Source organism: Xyrauchen texanus, chromosome 3 (genome assembly GCF_025860055.1).
Source record: "Xyrauchen texanus isolate HMW12.3.18 chromosome 3, RBS_HiC_50CHRs, whole genome shotgun sequence".
NCBI lineage: Eukaryota > Metazoa > Chordata > Actinopteri > Cypriniformes > Catostomidae > Xyrauchen > Xyrauchen texanus.
The window spans coordinates 28,848,249-28,862,815 of NC_068278.1; the positions used below are offsets into that span (position 1 = coordinate 28,848,249).

The window sequence follows — 14,567 nt, forward strand, 5'->3', positions numbered from 1 at the left end:
AATTACAGGGGCCAACAATCTTTCTCTCTTTCTCTCTCTCTCTCTCTCTCTATCTCTCTCTCTCTGCTATTTGTATGACATGAGATAATGTTGTGTCTTGCGTCAGTGCCTAAGCACCTCATCATGAGATGAATGTCTATAAGTAGATGAAAAGCTTGGGAGGATCCCCTAACCTTTACTATAAAAGCTATTTTCTGTAGGAGACAAATGCCAGGAACATACAAGAGATCCGCACACACGCAGATGAACCAGCAGTTTTATATATATTATGATTACTATCTGCACAATCTTATTCACAAATGTCTTCCAACAACTGATTTAACTTGGGAAATGGCTTGATGAAACTGAACCCTCTCAAACAGGTTGGTAGCTCTGGTAAGTCCAAAAACAATGGGGAATCAAGCCTGGCTAATCAGGTCCTCAGAGTCAGGGTGGAGGAGCTAGAGAACCAACTGAAGAAGAAAGATGAAGACCTGAATGCCAAGGAGCTTCAGATCAAACATCTCAAGGATCAGCTGGCCCAGCAGAGACAGGCAAACTCAGAGATCTCTGATGCTTTGGGGATCATGTGCCTCCAACTTGTTCCCACTGAAGCTGCAGGATGCACTGAAGAATTAATGGGAGTTTGGTCTTTTGCCATCACCTATCAAGAAAAAGGTCAGTCATTGTCTCACTGACCTGTTCAGAGATACCCTCAACAGGAGGAAAGGGGCAAAAGCCGGGGTGTCCGCAGAGCCTTCATCCAGAACGTTTGACTCCAGTGGTACACCAAAATTCCACTTTGAGAGTGCACAAGTCTGGAAAGAGCAATGGTGAGCTGTTTGACACATTTTCTTCTTTTCTATGCAATGATTGATCCTTTCAGAATTCAGCTGTCAGTAATGGTAGCAGCTGGGACTGGGTACATTGAAAACATATTAACCTAAAAATGTACTTCATGTGGTAACATCTAACTTAACTGATTTGATTTAAGTCAAAAAACATAGTTTAACATCACTGAAGCTAACCTCACCCACCATAGTAGTTTACAACAACAAAACAATGTTTATGGGTCAGTTCCATAGGGTAACATTTGCACTTTTTACAGTGTTTATATTAGGACATTTCTATAGGTATTTTTCACACAATTAAAAATAATCAAACTCTATTTTGCAGGAATATTTGAAGACAATAACTTGGCTGTACATTTAGGGATGACAGCACTCAAAATTACAACGACCCTGCTAAAAAGACCCATGCTGTTCAAGCCTGGTTTATGCTGGCTAGAGAGGGTTTGGTGCTGGTCTAGCTGATGGACCAGAATAGCCTTGCTTTTCACCAGCAAAACCTAGCTGGCCAGTCTGGTTGAGCACTATTGTCTTTCTGATTAAGCTTGTTAAGCTAGTTTAAAAGCGTGGTGGAGACACCAGCACACCAGCATACCATGCTGGAGGACCAGCACCCAAAACACAACATAAGCTGGTCAGCAGCAATGCTGGTCTTTTCAGTAGGGCAGTCTAATAATACAATTGGGAAAATCAAAACATTGAAAATTAAATAGCTGGTGTGCTTGATAGCTCAAAGAGACAGGGTAAAGAACTGTCAAATTAGTCTGACTAATTTGCTCTCAGTCATTATGTATGACAGTCCATCACCTCTAAAATAATGTTATCCTGGCCTTCACAGTTTCTCCAGATTGGCCACCAAAATCAAGCAAAAAGCAGTAATTTTTAAATATGACATTTCATTAATTTAGCTAATCATTTATTATCTTAAGACAATTGAGAGGACACAATTTTGTTTAAAACAGTGTAAAAAAGCTTCTCACAGACCCCTTGAATAAGAACCAATATCTGAGGAGACTGGAAGTGCAGCAGATGAAAGACTTGGCGGAGTGTATGTTTGAGAGTACGTACCAGGAGGGAGAATACTGTATGTCATTAAACAGGGAAAGCTGGGCAACCACCTGTTTGTGCTTGCAGGAAAGAAATTAAAAAATGTTGGTGAGCATTTTTTTAATATTAATTATACTAATGAGGTGTTAATTTAAAGATGTAAAAATATGTGGGAAATTATCACTGCATACTGCCTCCAAAGTATTTATTGACATATAAGTTACATTTCAACAAAAATATCAAACCAAGTGGCTTTTATTTTACAGTAAAGCAGCATGAATACACTTTTTGAGCATTAGCATTTCCATAAAAAGAAGTGTCTTAGTGAAAGTTTTGTAGGTGAAATGACTAAGTTCAGGCATGAAACTCTACATGGCGCAAGCTGATAGGTTCTTTAAACTTGTTATCTGTTAGCTAATCAGCTCACTCACATGTGATATGCAAAGCCAATCGGGTCCTTTGATATGTAATTGGGTAGCCAATCAACTGGCATACTCTCTCTTCACCTAGCATTTGAATTTGCTCAGTTTACAAGTAAGCCAGTTTTAATGGAGTGCCCTGTGAGTTTTCTCTGAAACCCTCCTCCACCCCAGCTTCACTTGCCTAGATCTGCTACATGGGGATTGTATTTATGTCTGATTGTGCAGTTCTTGATGCAGCATGTCTTTTTTTGTCTAATTGTGCAGCAGTAGCAGCATGTCCACATGCTTAACTCTGTATGTCTGTGTGTGTTCTAACAGTATAGCAAGTCTCCATACTTGCTCTGCAGCAACAGCAGTCTAGTCCACCTAAATCAACATCCTATCTATATGTCATACCCACATTAGCATGCTAAATATTTCCGAGTTGTCATGACTGAACTGACTTCATACTTCCACTAAAAATCACATTGACACAGTTGATTAAAAGTAATATCAAAATGGCTAAGAAAAGTTATTTCTGAGAAACAGTATAGCATCATTTGTTTTCAGATGCCACTTGGTTTCATATTTGCTATCTAATGCATTGACAGTGGCATTCAGAAAATTGTCCAAAAGTGTACAAGTACATTTTATAGCCAATGTTGGTGTCATAATTTACTGCCAAGACTCACATTCCAACGTCTGCACTAAAATCTTTAATAAAAAAATATTTTTGGGATAGGACTAACCATTCAAAGTGAATGAAGGTGCAAATTATTTCAAACTGCAAGAAACAATTTAAATAAGTGAGAGTGAGAATTGTATGTTTAAGTGATGTTTCCTACATACAGATGGCAAACTGGATGTCTATCAGCACAACATACTGCTCTTATCAAGAGCAGTCTGGACCACATTTGTTGAGAGAGAGAGAGAAAACCTGCAGCAACACCTCAAGCATTGTTTTTTTTGTTTTTTGCGGAAACTGTACCGCAGAGGGTTACCACAGGTTACTAGCGCATGTGGAACACCTACCCCAGTACAGGGAATACTAGCACATGTACTCTGCCGAATTCGCCAGCCACAGAGCTAGAGAGGAAGGACATCCAGGGTGCTTCCTCTCGGAGGGGAAAGGCACTGTATGCAAGCGGTACACCCTGCCAGCTGCCCCGCATACTGTTTAATACCTGACAACACACAGGATTAAACCAGCTCAACCCAGTGATTATAAAAGATATTGTGTGTTGGCTCTCCGCAGTCCCAGGAGGACCACGGAGAGATCCCACGAGGGAAAGAGGCACTGCCTAGAAGGATTCAGCCTCCTGGCGCCTCTCAGGAACCTGATGATCAGGTTGTGCTTCCCCAGGGACTTACCGTCCACCGTGTCGTGGTGTGCCGCTATAGTGGCCACATACACCTTCAAGGTGGAGGGGGACAGCTGCCCCTCCAGCCTCTCCTGCATCAAGGAAAGCACTGACCTGACTGCGCATCTCTGGGGACTTCGCCTCGGGAAGAACACCAACTTACGAACAAACACCACTTCAAGGCATATAGCTGCCTCGTAGGGGGAGCCCTGACCTGAGGGATCATGTCTACCACCACCAGTGGTAGGCCACTTAGATCTTCCGCATCCCATCCAGGGGACAGACATCTGTGTGTGTTCCAGAGGTCTGTGTGTGGGTGCCAGATGGTGCCTCATCCCTGAGAGAGGAGGTCCTCCCTCAGGGGAATTCGCCAGGGAGGGGCTGTCGCTAGGAGCGTGAGTTCCGAGATCCAAGTCTGGTTGGACCAGTATGGCGCCACGAGAATGACCTGTTCCTTGTCCTCCCTGACCTTGCACTAGGTCTGTGCAAGCAGACTCACTGGGGGAACCTATATTTGTGCAGCCCCCGGGGCCAGCTGTGCGCCAGCATGTCTGTCAGAATACCAGAGCAGGCAGTGGGAGGATTCCCGAAAAGCAAACAGGTCTTCCTGTGCTTTTCTGAATTGACTCCAAATCAGCTGGACCACCTGGGGGTGGAGTCTCTACTCTCCCCTGATCATCACCTGCCGCGACAGTACTTCCACTGTACAGTTGAGTTCGCCCGGGATGTGAGTGGCCTGCAGCAACCTCAGACGGCAGGTGAGTTGCGACATGAGCGTAAGCCACCTTGGTTGTTTATATACGCTACCGTCACCGTGTTGTCCGTCCGGAGGGCCTGTGCTAAGGTAAAACCGACACGTGGAAGCACGCGTCCTCCAGGTCTACCACCACAAACCAATCTTGACGCCGGACACACACCAAAATGTGTTTCTGCATCAGCATATTGAATGGGTGACTGTGCAAGGCCTGGTTTAGAACTCGCAAGTCCAAGGTTGACTGCAACCCATCGCCTTTCTTTGGCACGATGAAGTGAGGGCTGTAGAACTCTTTCTTCATCTCGGCTGGAGGGACAGGCTCTATCGCGTCCTTCTGCAGAAGGGTCGCGATCTCCGCACGCAGGGTGACAGCGCTCTCGCTGTTCACCAAGGTGAAGCGGATGCTGCTGAACCCAGGCGGGCACCTGGTGAACTGAATTGCGTAACCGAGTCGGATGGTCCTGGCCAGCCATCGCGACGGGTTGGAGAATGCTAGCTATGCCTCCAAGCTCCGGGCAAGGGGCACCAAGGGGTCATCATGTCTGCGGGTGGGTTCTCACGGCGGGGTGCAGCAGGAGAAGCTACATAAATTAGCCTCACTTCCCGAGCACGTGGCTCTGCTGAGGGGAACCTCGAAGCACTTACCTTGCTCCGCATACCCACCATAGGACCAGTCAGTGACGGGGAGGAGGGGGACCGTCCTCGGGACTCGTCACAACCACCTGGCCATGGATGTGAGTGTGCCATGGCCGGGCAAGTGAAGGCGGGGGGCCACGTTCATAGCGACCTGTACGCAAGTGTTCGGTGTCCGGCTGTCGTGATAAGCGGCTCAGGCTGCGGCAGTGCTGCCTAAGATTGCAGCTGCAGGGGGATGCCCTTTGTGGTGAGCAGAAGGGGGCAGAATATGCTGAATGGCCTCCGTCTGCTTCCTCACCAATGAGAACTGCTGGGCAAAGTCATCAACATTGTTGCCGAATAGGCCAATCTGGGAGATGGGGCCTTAAGGAAGCGGACCTCCTCAGTGTCTTTCATCTCGAACAAGACAATGAATATAGAAATGAAGGAACTATATATATATTAAAATATATTAAAATGTACATTATAAATACAGAGTCGATCCTGTGTCACGGTGTACCTATACTGTTGATTATGGTTACCTTATGTTTGTTCAGAATGTAAGATTGCATTACAAACGTCTATAATCCTAACCATTTGAGCACCTTTCCCTTGCTCCTATTTAGAAATTGACTTAACCTCCAGTGTGCTGTCGGTCTGCACTGGCCTCAGAATACTTTTAAATGCACCTTATTTTCATCCCAACTCCGTATTCAGACTCTGAAAGCAACATTTTCCATCTTTTGGATCTGTCCATTGGTCCTCAATGTGATAACGCACAGTGAATATAGGATATTTTAAGGAAAATTAGCCTATAGTCCACATACAATGTGTTTATATGTGAGCCATTTTGAGATAAATCAATGACATTTTTAAAATGGCATATTGGATGAAACTATAGACTCTTTTATGTAAAAACTTAATGAGTTTTCTTACCAGATGTAGTTTTGTTGATGGTTCTCCTAAAGACAATTTCAGCTGAGATGTTGTTTTGTCACATGATTTGGTGCGTTGAAAATGTAACCCTTTAATGACAGCCTAGAGTCTCCTATAGTGAGATCAGTCGTTTTAAATGAAATGAAATTATGCATAGTCAAAACCAAAATGGAATGTCCACGCATGTGGACGTGGGGCCTCATGAGGATAAACATGTATTTTAGCTATTCTTATACTCCAAATCTAGGAGCCTTTTTTCTCAAATGAGTCACCATGAAAAAAATGTACCACTTCCTAATGGCCCTTTTTTGAAGCAGCTGTAGTTTCCAGGTCACTGAACCATTGAGGTTTATACGGACACAACTGATGAGGATGAAAATAACCATGGAAGCTCCTTATAATTTTCTTACCTGCTGCTTTGTTTAGATTGCAGCTGCCAGCAATGTGAAGACATAGGCCCTTGATCGAGAAGTTTTTCGCAATATCATGCTGATGAATGCCGAGGCTCGGCATGAGCAGTACCGTAATTTCCTGAGGAGGTAATCCAAGCCGCTCATTCCTCCTGCAGTTTATTGTGGTGTACCACCACTGTCTGCATCAAAAGATATTTTTGCATGAAACGGTGTGGAGATCAAAGAAACAAATAAAGCTTAGCAAGGAATTTTTCTGTGACATTAGCCTAGCTATTGAAATTAAAGGTCAGTTTGGTTGCCTTCATGGTCTGTTTAAAGTGACCTCCATGACCTTTTATAACTATTAGTTTAAATAGAAAAAATTAAAGGAGCAAAATGAAATAATTCAATTTTAGGGCTCTTGAAGACATACTAATAAGAAAGGATTAATGAGAGATTTTATCTGATGTAAGATTAAATAAACACAACTGTTCTCCTTGACCTTTAGCAAACATAGAAATATCTTGCTTTCAAACATCATTTCAATCAGAGTTCAAGGAGCATTCTTTAAACACCTGGCTCCTTTAAGCTTATTCAACTTAAGACAAAGATTTTATAAAATCAAACGATGACTGATGCCTCTTGCAACTGTACTGGCTTTTTGTTTTTCATTTGATTTTGTTTTAGTGTTTCACTTCTTGCCAGTCTGCCTGGGGACAAACTAACCAAGATTGTTTACTGCTTGGAGGTGGTAAGTAAAAGCTTTTGGTGTAGTGATTCAAAAGAAACTAGGCAGTCCTATCTGATTCAAAACACTATAAAACATTTGCAAATTTGAACCTATTCAAACATCTATAGTGAAAACCGAAAGCGACAATTTTTGACAAACAGTGCTGATATTGCATCTGTCATCACTTGGCCCAGTATATTGTTACCATTGTTATTTGACTAAGGCTGAGCAAAGTGTTCACTCCAATTGAGGGGATGAGTGATTTGTTAAAGATGTTTGTAACAACCAATGGAGGTCGCTGACTGATTGATTCCATTTCTTCACGATGGGCCAAAGTGAGTTTTTCTAAAAGAGTGTGGGCTTTGTCAACTCAATGTCAAATAACCCTCCTCGTGTTCCTCTACGCTGAAAAAACTTCAAGGACATTCCGCTCGATTGCTGGCCTCTGGGGTTGAATGGGAGAATGTCGTTATTCAATAACTCCGATGGAGTTGATTATATTCTCCTCTCTAGGGATTAGGAAGCAATGTAACCCAATAGTGGCCCAGATGTTTTGGGCTGAAACATGCAGATAATGTGGAACTCTATCATTAAACAGTGGGGAATGGAATGCAGAGAACATGTGCAAAAGAAGCAGTCTCTAGAAGCAGACAAATGTTTCTGAGACCCCGAGAAGAATGTGGCATGTCTAGAGATCTTCTTTAATGAAACACACTAGAGCTCTGTCATAGTTGGTGATGGAGATATGTTGAGAACATGGACCAGAGAAATTGGAGCACCTTCACTGTCCACTGAATGGGTTGGAACTGAGCTTTCAGATAGTAAATGATAAGAGATTCTGAAAATTATTGCTAACATCTTTAGATGAACACATTTGGCCAATGGCGTAAATCTGGTTTGAAAATGGTATGTTTATTTATACATTGTGTATCATATCATAAATTCAGAAAAAGCATTTGGGTTAATACTCTCTGCTTTCCTCACCCTGTAAAAACAACAAATCATTTCTATGGATGCCTTTAATATCTTCACTGACTCTTCACTGATATATTTCATGTTTCCTGCATTTTTTTCATCCCCTTTTCTCCCAATTTGGAATGCCCAATTCCCACTACTTAGTAGGTCTTTGTGGTGGTGCGGTTACTCAACTCAATCCGGGTGGCAGAGGACAAGTCTCAGTTGCCTCCGCTTCTGAGTCAGTCAATCCGCACATCAATTCAAACCGACTCCAGGGGTGGTAGTTAGCATCAATACTTGCTGAGCTACCCAGGCCTTGTTCTCATTCCTTCAAGAACATGACAGCAGTGGCTTGATGGTAAATAAATAGCTAAATGAGTTTTGTCTTATGTTTCCTCATCAGGAGTACTATACCAAAGGAGACTATATCATCAGGGAGGGAAAGGAAGGAAACACCTTCACCATAATTGTCAATGGGAAGGTAATGTGCAATATATTTATATTTATTTTGACAAAGCTCAATTTTTATATTCACTGTCTTCATTGTATGACACTCAACAATTCATCATGTCTAATTCCATGAGGTTTCAACATGCATACTCTTGAATTACTTGTGATCATTCAAAATTTGGAGGATGATGTGCCTTTAAAAAAATATGATCATTATTAATTTCCTTATTCCAATAAGCTTGTTTTAATAATAAAGTGTACAGTCCCTCATCACACCTACTGAAGGCAAAAGTATACATATTCAAAATATTTATTTCACATTTTAGAAACATTTCTTAGGCCTGTATTAATGCATGGTATAGGGTTTAACCTATGCACACCAATGCTAAAACTAAACCATCAAGAAAAAAACAAAAGTGATTTAACCCACTTGAGGCGCCATTGCTCCACGTCCGTAATCCTCATGGACTTCACGGGAGACGCTTATGTGGGGCTGTGGGAGGTCAAGTGTGTTTAGATAAATCGGTAATTTGACACTAAAGGGTTTAAGAGACAGCACTCTCCACTGGGAAGCAACAGGAACAGTTTAGCATGAGCAAGTCAGCTTTGGATCCCCTGTTGGATCCTGCTGCACTGTACAGTAGTTCAAGATAGGGTCAGGAAAGATGTTTTACTGGAGGGGTAGGGTGAATTTAATTACCGGAAATGATGGTTCTTTCAGCCTGTCGCCACATGTCCGGTATCGTGTTGGGAATAAGGCCATTAGGGCTAGTCAACGAAAACTGGCTAACAGAAATGTCAAGCAGGATCAACATACTTTAGTGGATCAATATAACAGGCCCATATTTGGCCATTTTGAGATGATCGGCATTGACCAATAACCAAGCCTGCTTGGCAGATTAACAGAAGCGTTAACTACTTTTTAAATGTTGTGTAAAAAATTCATTCGTTTAATTTAATCTAATTTTCTGTAAGTAAAATGTATAAGCATATATATAACTATTATGGGCCAAAAGTATCGACATTGGTCTTTGAAAAATCCATATTGTTCAACCTCTACTACATACTGTGCTGTGCATTCCATTTTTATGCTATCTTCCAACAGACATAAAGTATTCAATTAGTTTAAATCTATAATATAAAAAAAGTAAATACATAAACTGTCATTTCTGTGCTATATTGAGGCTTCGTGATAAGATATGATCCATACACATTTGAAATGTAGCCTCTCTATTTCAATGTTGCACAGATTAAAGTCACTCAAAGCACACAGGATCATGAAGAGGCTCAGATCATCAACACCTTGGGGAAGGGGGATTATTTCGGAGAGAATGCTCTCATCAGGTGCTTTCCTCCTTCAATCTCCAGCATTTGTCCTCATTTTCTCACTATAATCCTAATTTCGATAACCTTTTTTTTTAGGACAGTGGTCTTGTAGTATCACCATAATAACAGAGAATGTCAATTGTCCAGTTTTCTGTTAACATACTGTATATAGAATATTACAACAACAAAAATCATGGAATGATGTATTCCATTCTTGCCTAAAACATCTGTGATTTCTAGAGCCTTTATAAAGTTCATTACTAATACACAATGTGTTTTTCCTTTGTCTTTTCACAGTGATAATGTCAGATCAGCAAATATAATCGCAGATGAGGATGAGTGGAATGCCTTGTCATTGATCGAGAGTGAGTTCACACTTCAGCATCACATCAACCTTCAAGTGATTATGATTTTTTAACTGACTGACAATAACAATTATGCCATCACTTCTCTCAGAACTTTCAGTCAGACTGTTGGAAATTTTTAAGAGCTGAAGAAGAACCTCCAAAGCTATGTTGATAATTTAGCAAGTGATGATAAAAAGAACTATATATATATATATATATATATATATATATATATATATATATATATATATATATATATATACTTTTTAATATTATAGATTGAAACTAATTGTACACTTTATGTCTATTGGAACATAGCATCAAAAATGGAATATATATATATATATATATATATATATATATATATATATCAGTATGTATATTGTGCTATTGTCTATTGTGTGAAACAGCCCGAAATTTTAATTAAAGGAACAATTAAAATAACAAATTCCAATAATAAACAATCAAGGTGATCTCGTTTACTAGTCTTTAGATTTTAATATATTGTTTTTTTTTATAGATCTCAGATTGACAGAAATCATAATATCATGACTTGAGCAATTTCCCATACTTTATAACATGTACATGTGTATGTATGTACATATTGGATAATATGTAAAATGTTACAGGATTTTTCAAAAGCTGCTTTGAAAATGACAGATTGTACTTTTAGGATGTAATTTAGCATTTTGATCTCAATTCCATTTGATCCTTATATAGTTAACACATTTCAGAGTAATCAATGCAAGTCAGATCTGTGCAAAATAAAATTCTAAAAAATGCCACCCTGCTGGAATTATTAGTTAGTGTAATTGCAATTTTGGCCTCAATGACTGTCTAAACCAGAAGGACCCAAATAGTGATATTTGCCCCTGTCTCATATGTAACAGTGATCAGTGTTATTGATCACTGTACTAAATCCTCACTTATTTTTTTGGGAGGTCAGGAAGCAGCACTCCAACCTAGCTTTCTTCTAGGTGAAAGGAAAGAATGAGAATGTGCATTTGCTCTGAAATATATCAAGAAGCGCCACATCATAGACAACAGATAGAAGAGGATTTTGCTTGGGACAAACTCTCCATTCATTGTTAAGTATGTTAAAAAGTCACAAATATGGGACATATTTGAAACCTACCAAAGTGCTAATTTAAACAACATTTATTTGATCTATTCAGTTTCATTGGCATATTTCTTAGTAAAAGTAGCCTAATGAGTGCACCTATTTCTTGAACGCGAATCCTGAAGATTTATGGAAAAATCGAAACACCATAACAAGAAAGTCATTATTGAATATGGCTTCATTGTGCTTTCTGAAGAAATTATCCATGTATCCCCTCAATGCATACATGATTAAATTGAGAATTGAAGCGGAAGTATTTAATTTCTTCTACGCTAGTGCCACCAAAAGGAAAAAATATATATTTTCAAAACAGCTTTCTGAATACCTTTGGTCAAACAAAGACATAGCCCCCAAAACACTCCCTTGGTTGAGTAACGTTGTTGGGGCGGGACTAATGAAACAGAGCATAGTTCATAGCGCAACAGAAACACAGTGTTTACAGATTTTGAGAAAATTAACCTACAACATGAATGGCTACCTATAGCTGTGTCTGCATATTAAGCTGAGATAGGAGAAAGCACTTTAACACAGAAAATGTTACATGTTTCAGGCTTTGTTCACACTGCAGGTTTTTCCTCAAATCCAATTTTTTTTGAGTGACTGTTTAAACTCGCAAGCTGTGCAGGTATGATCATCCATTGTTCATGTACAAGACAAGGAAATGGTCAAGACTGACCATGGTTTAATGAGTACCTTATGTCTTTACCTTTTGACTCAAACTGTTCATATCCCACTTATATGACTAAGTATTTTGCTCTCCTCTTTTTATTATGAAGGCAAAACCCTTCAGAGCGACTGGGAAATCTGAAGAATGGAATAACAGATATTAAAAAACACAGGTGAGAACAAAACAAAGTAACAGGTATTGGTTGAACAGAACATGAACTTGGGTTCTGTTTAGGCAGCCATTAAAAAGCCAATTAAAATGTAGGCTTTGCAGTTGGTCCCCTGCTGTTGACTCTTGCATTTGATTGGTTTTGAAAATCTTAACCTGTTTGAATATTTTCTTTAATAATAATATTTCAAACCACAGGCTGCTTTGCTAAAGAGTATCCTAAGTTATCCTTAAATGTAACTGTTTGATTGAACTACTGATCCCATATCCATGGTTAAAGGGATGGTTCACCCAAAAATGAAAATTCTCTCATCTTTTACTCACCTTTATGCCATCCCAGATATGTATGATTTTCTTTCTTCAGCAGACCACATTTGAAGAAAAATAGAAGGATATTTTAGCTTTGTATGGTGAGTAGACCTTTGAAATATCCAAAAAGAACAGACAGTCAGCATAAACATCATCCATATGACTCCACTGGTTAAAGCGAATCAATAGCTTTTGCTGCAAAAAAGATAAATATTTAAGTACTTTAAATACTTTATAAATCATCGCTTCTGGTCAGCAGCAATATACACATTCACGAGAGGGCGGCGTTCATGCGGTCTTGTGTGCTGTATTCGCGTTGGCATGTTATGGATATAATCTCATGTTTTTCTCTCGGTTGAGACATGCAGGATGAGCACACAAGTGCCCCATTGTGAGTAAACAAACAGATAAAACCAACGAAGAGTTCCTCCGACTCAGTTGTAAATAGCGCTGCTCTTCCGGGTGTGTCACAGGTGTGTCTGTTCTCACATGAACATGCCAATGCAATTATGTCACACGCACGTACTGCTGCTGACAGGAAGCGAAGTACTTAAACATTTATCTTTTTTGCAGCAAAAGTGAACGTTTCAATTTGGAAGACATTAATTTAACCAGTAGAGTCGTATGAATGATGTATATGCTGACTGTCTGTTCTTTTGGGTGATTCAAAGGTCTAATCATCATCCACTTGCATTTAAAGGACATACTGAGATAAGATATTTTTCTTCATATGTGTTCAGCAGAAGAAAAAAGTCATACACACCTGAAGTGGCATTAGGGTGAGTGAATGATGAGAGAATTAAAATGTTTGGGTGTACTAACCCTTTAAGTAAGAATTTCTAACACAAAATCGTAGTCAGACTATATCTAATTTTGTACACTCAGTAAACTGAATAACAATGAAATTGCAACTTCTGTAATTCATTCCAGAATGGTTTTCAAACTTGCCATGTTTTAGCTCTGCTAACACAGTATGCTTGTTTTCATAATGGGGTCAAATAAGTTATAGGTTTCCTTCCTGATTGATCTCTTTGTTTATTGTTCTACAACTGAGACATGTCACTCTGAGGATGTCTAATCAAATTAATCTGTAAACTTGAGCAGATGGACATATGCTAATGTTGACCTCCATTTATCTTTTGGGTTATTGTAGGCAAGCTCCTAGTTAAGGTTAGGGTTAGGGCTGGGTATTGATACAGATTTCCCAATTCAATTCCGAATCACAAGCTCTTGATTCGATTCTGATTTTGATTCGATTCAGATTCATATGGCCATATTTCAGTTATAATGTCAATTTCGCTTACAAATGAAATAAATGATCCCCCAGCTTATGCTGCTAATTATAAAGGGGAACTTTTTTCTAGGTATACATTTCTGAAAATATACATTTAGCAAATTATAAATGTATTTATTTTTCATCATTTTGGTCACAATTAAACTTTTTAAAAATGTACAAATCAATGTATTCCATCAATAAATAAGATATATTATATTTTGTTACATGCTTATTGTTTAATGCATAATTTATAGAATTTACAAGTATTTACATTGATTTGGAGAACACGTGCTTATAAATCAGTACTGTCTCTTTAAGAAAACTGGCAGTTCATTAAAGAGTGTCTGTAAATGGGTGCAGACTCAAATGGCTTCATTTGTATTTAGAATTAAATATTTATTTTTTGTTTTTGATCAACAACTGAATTGACATTAAAAGAGAGACATTATTCAGTCACAAATGGATTGCGAAGATTTCGTCTTTGGACACATTACAAAGAATAAGTGAAATCAAAATTGAACTCTCACACAGTGAAAGGTCTCGCTGTTTAACTTCTTCAATACTATACTACTCAGTCACTGGTGAGTTAAATCTGAACATTTACCAGCCAGTGGCCAATCATAGACATTTTAGTTGCATAGTGCAATATATGGTCTCATATGCGAGAGTTATATAAAGTACTAAAAATATAGATCTTGGGATTAAGACTCGAAATTGAGTTTGTGTAACTTGCACTGCAGTTTGTGTAATTCAAGCAGAGGTATGTGAAAAGTAGTATTTCTAGTGACTTTTCCTAAAACCTGTGAAGTGCTTTGTCGGGTTACCCTCACCTCTGCACCTGAGCCAAATATGTTTTTGCTGATGAAATGTGTGATGCTTGGTTA

At 39.3% G+C, this 14,567-nt stretch overlaps 1 pseudogene; it reads left to right on the top strand.

The window, feature by feature from the left end:
• The first annotated feature begins 329 nt into the window (after positions 1-329).
• LOC127624473 (cGMP-dependent protein kinase 2-like) lies at positions 330-10,343 on the top strand (annotated as a pseudogene).
• Positions 10,344-14,567: the final 4,224 nt, after the last annotated feature.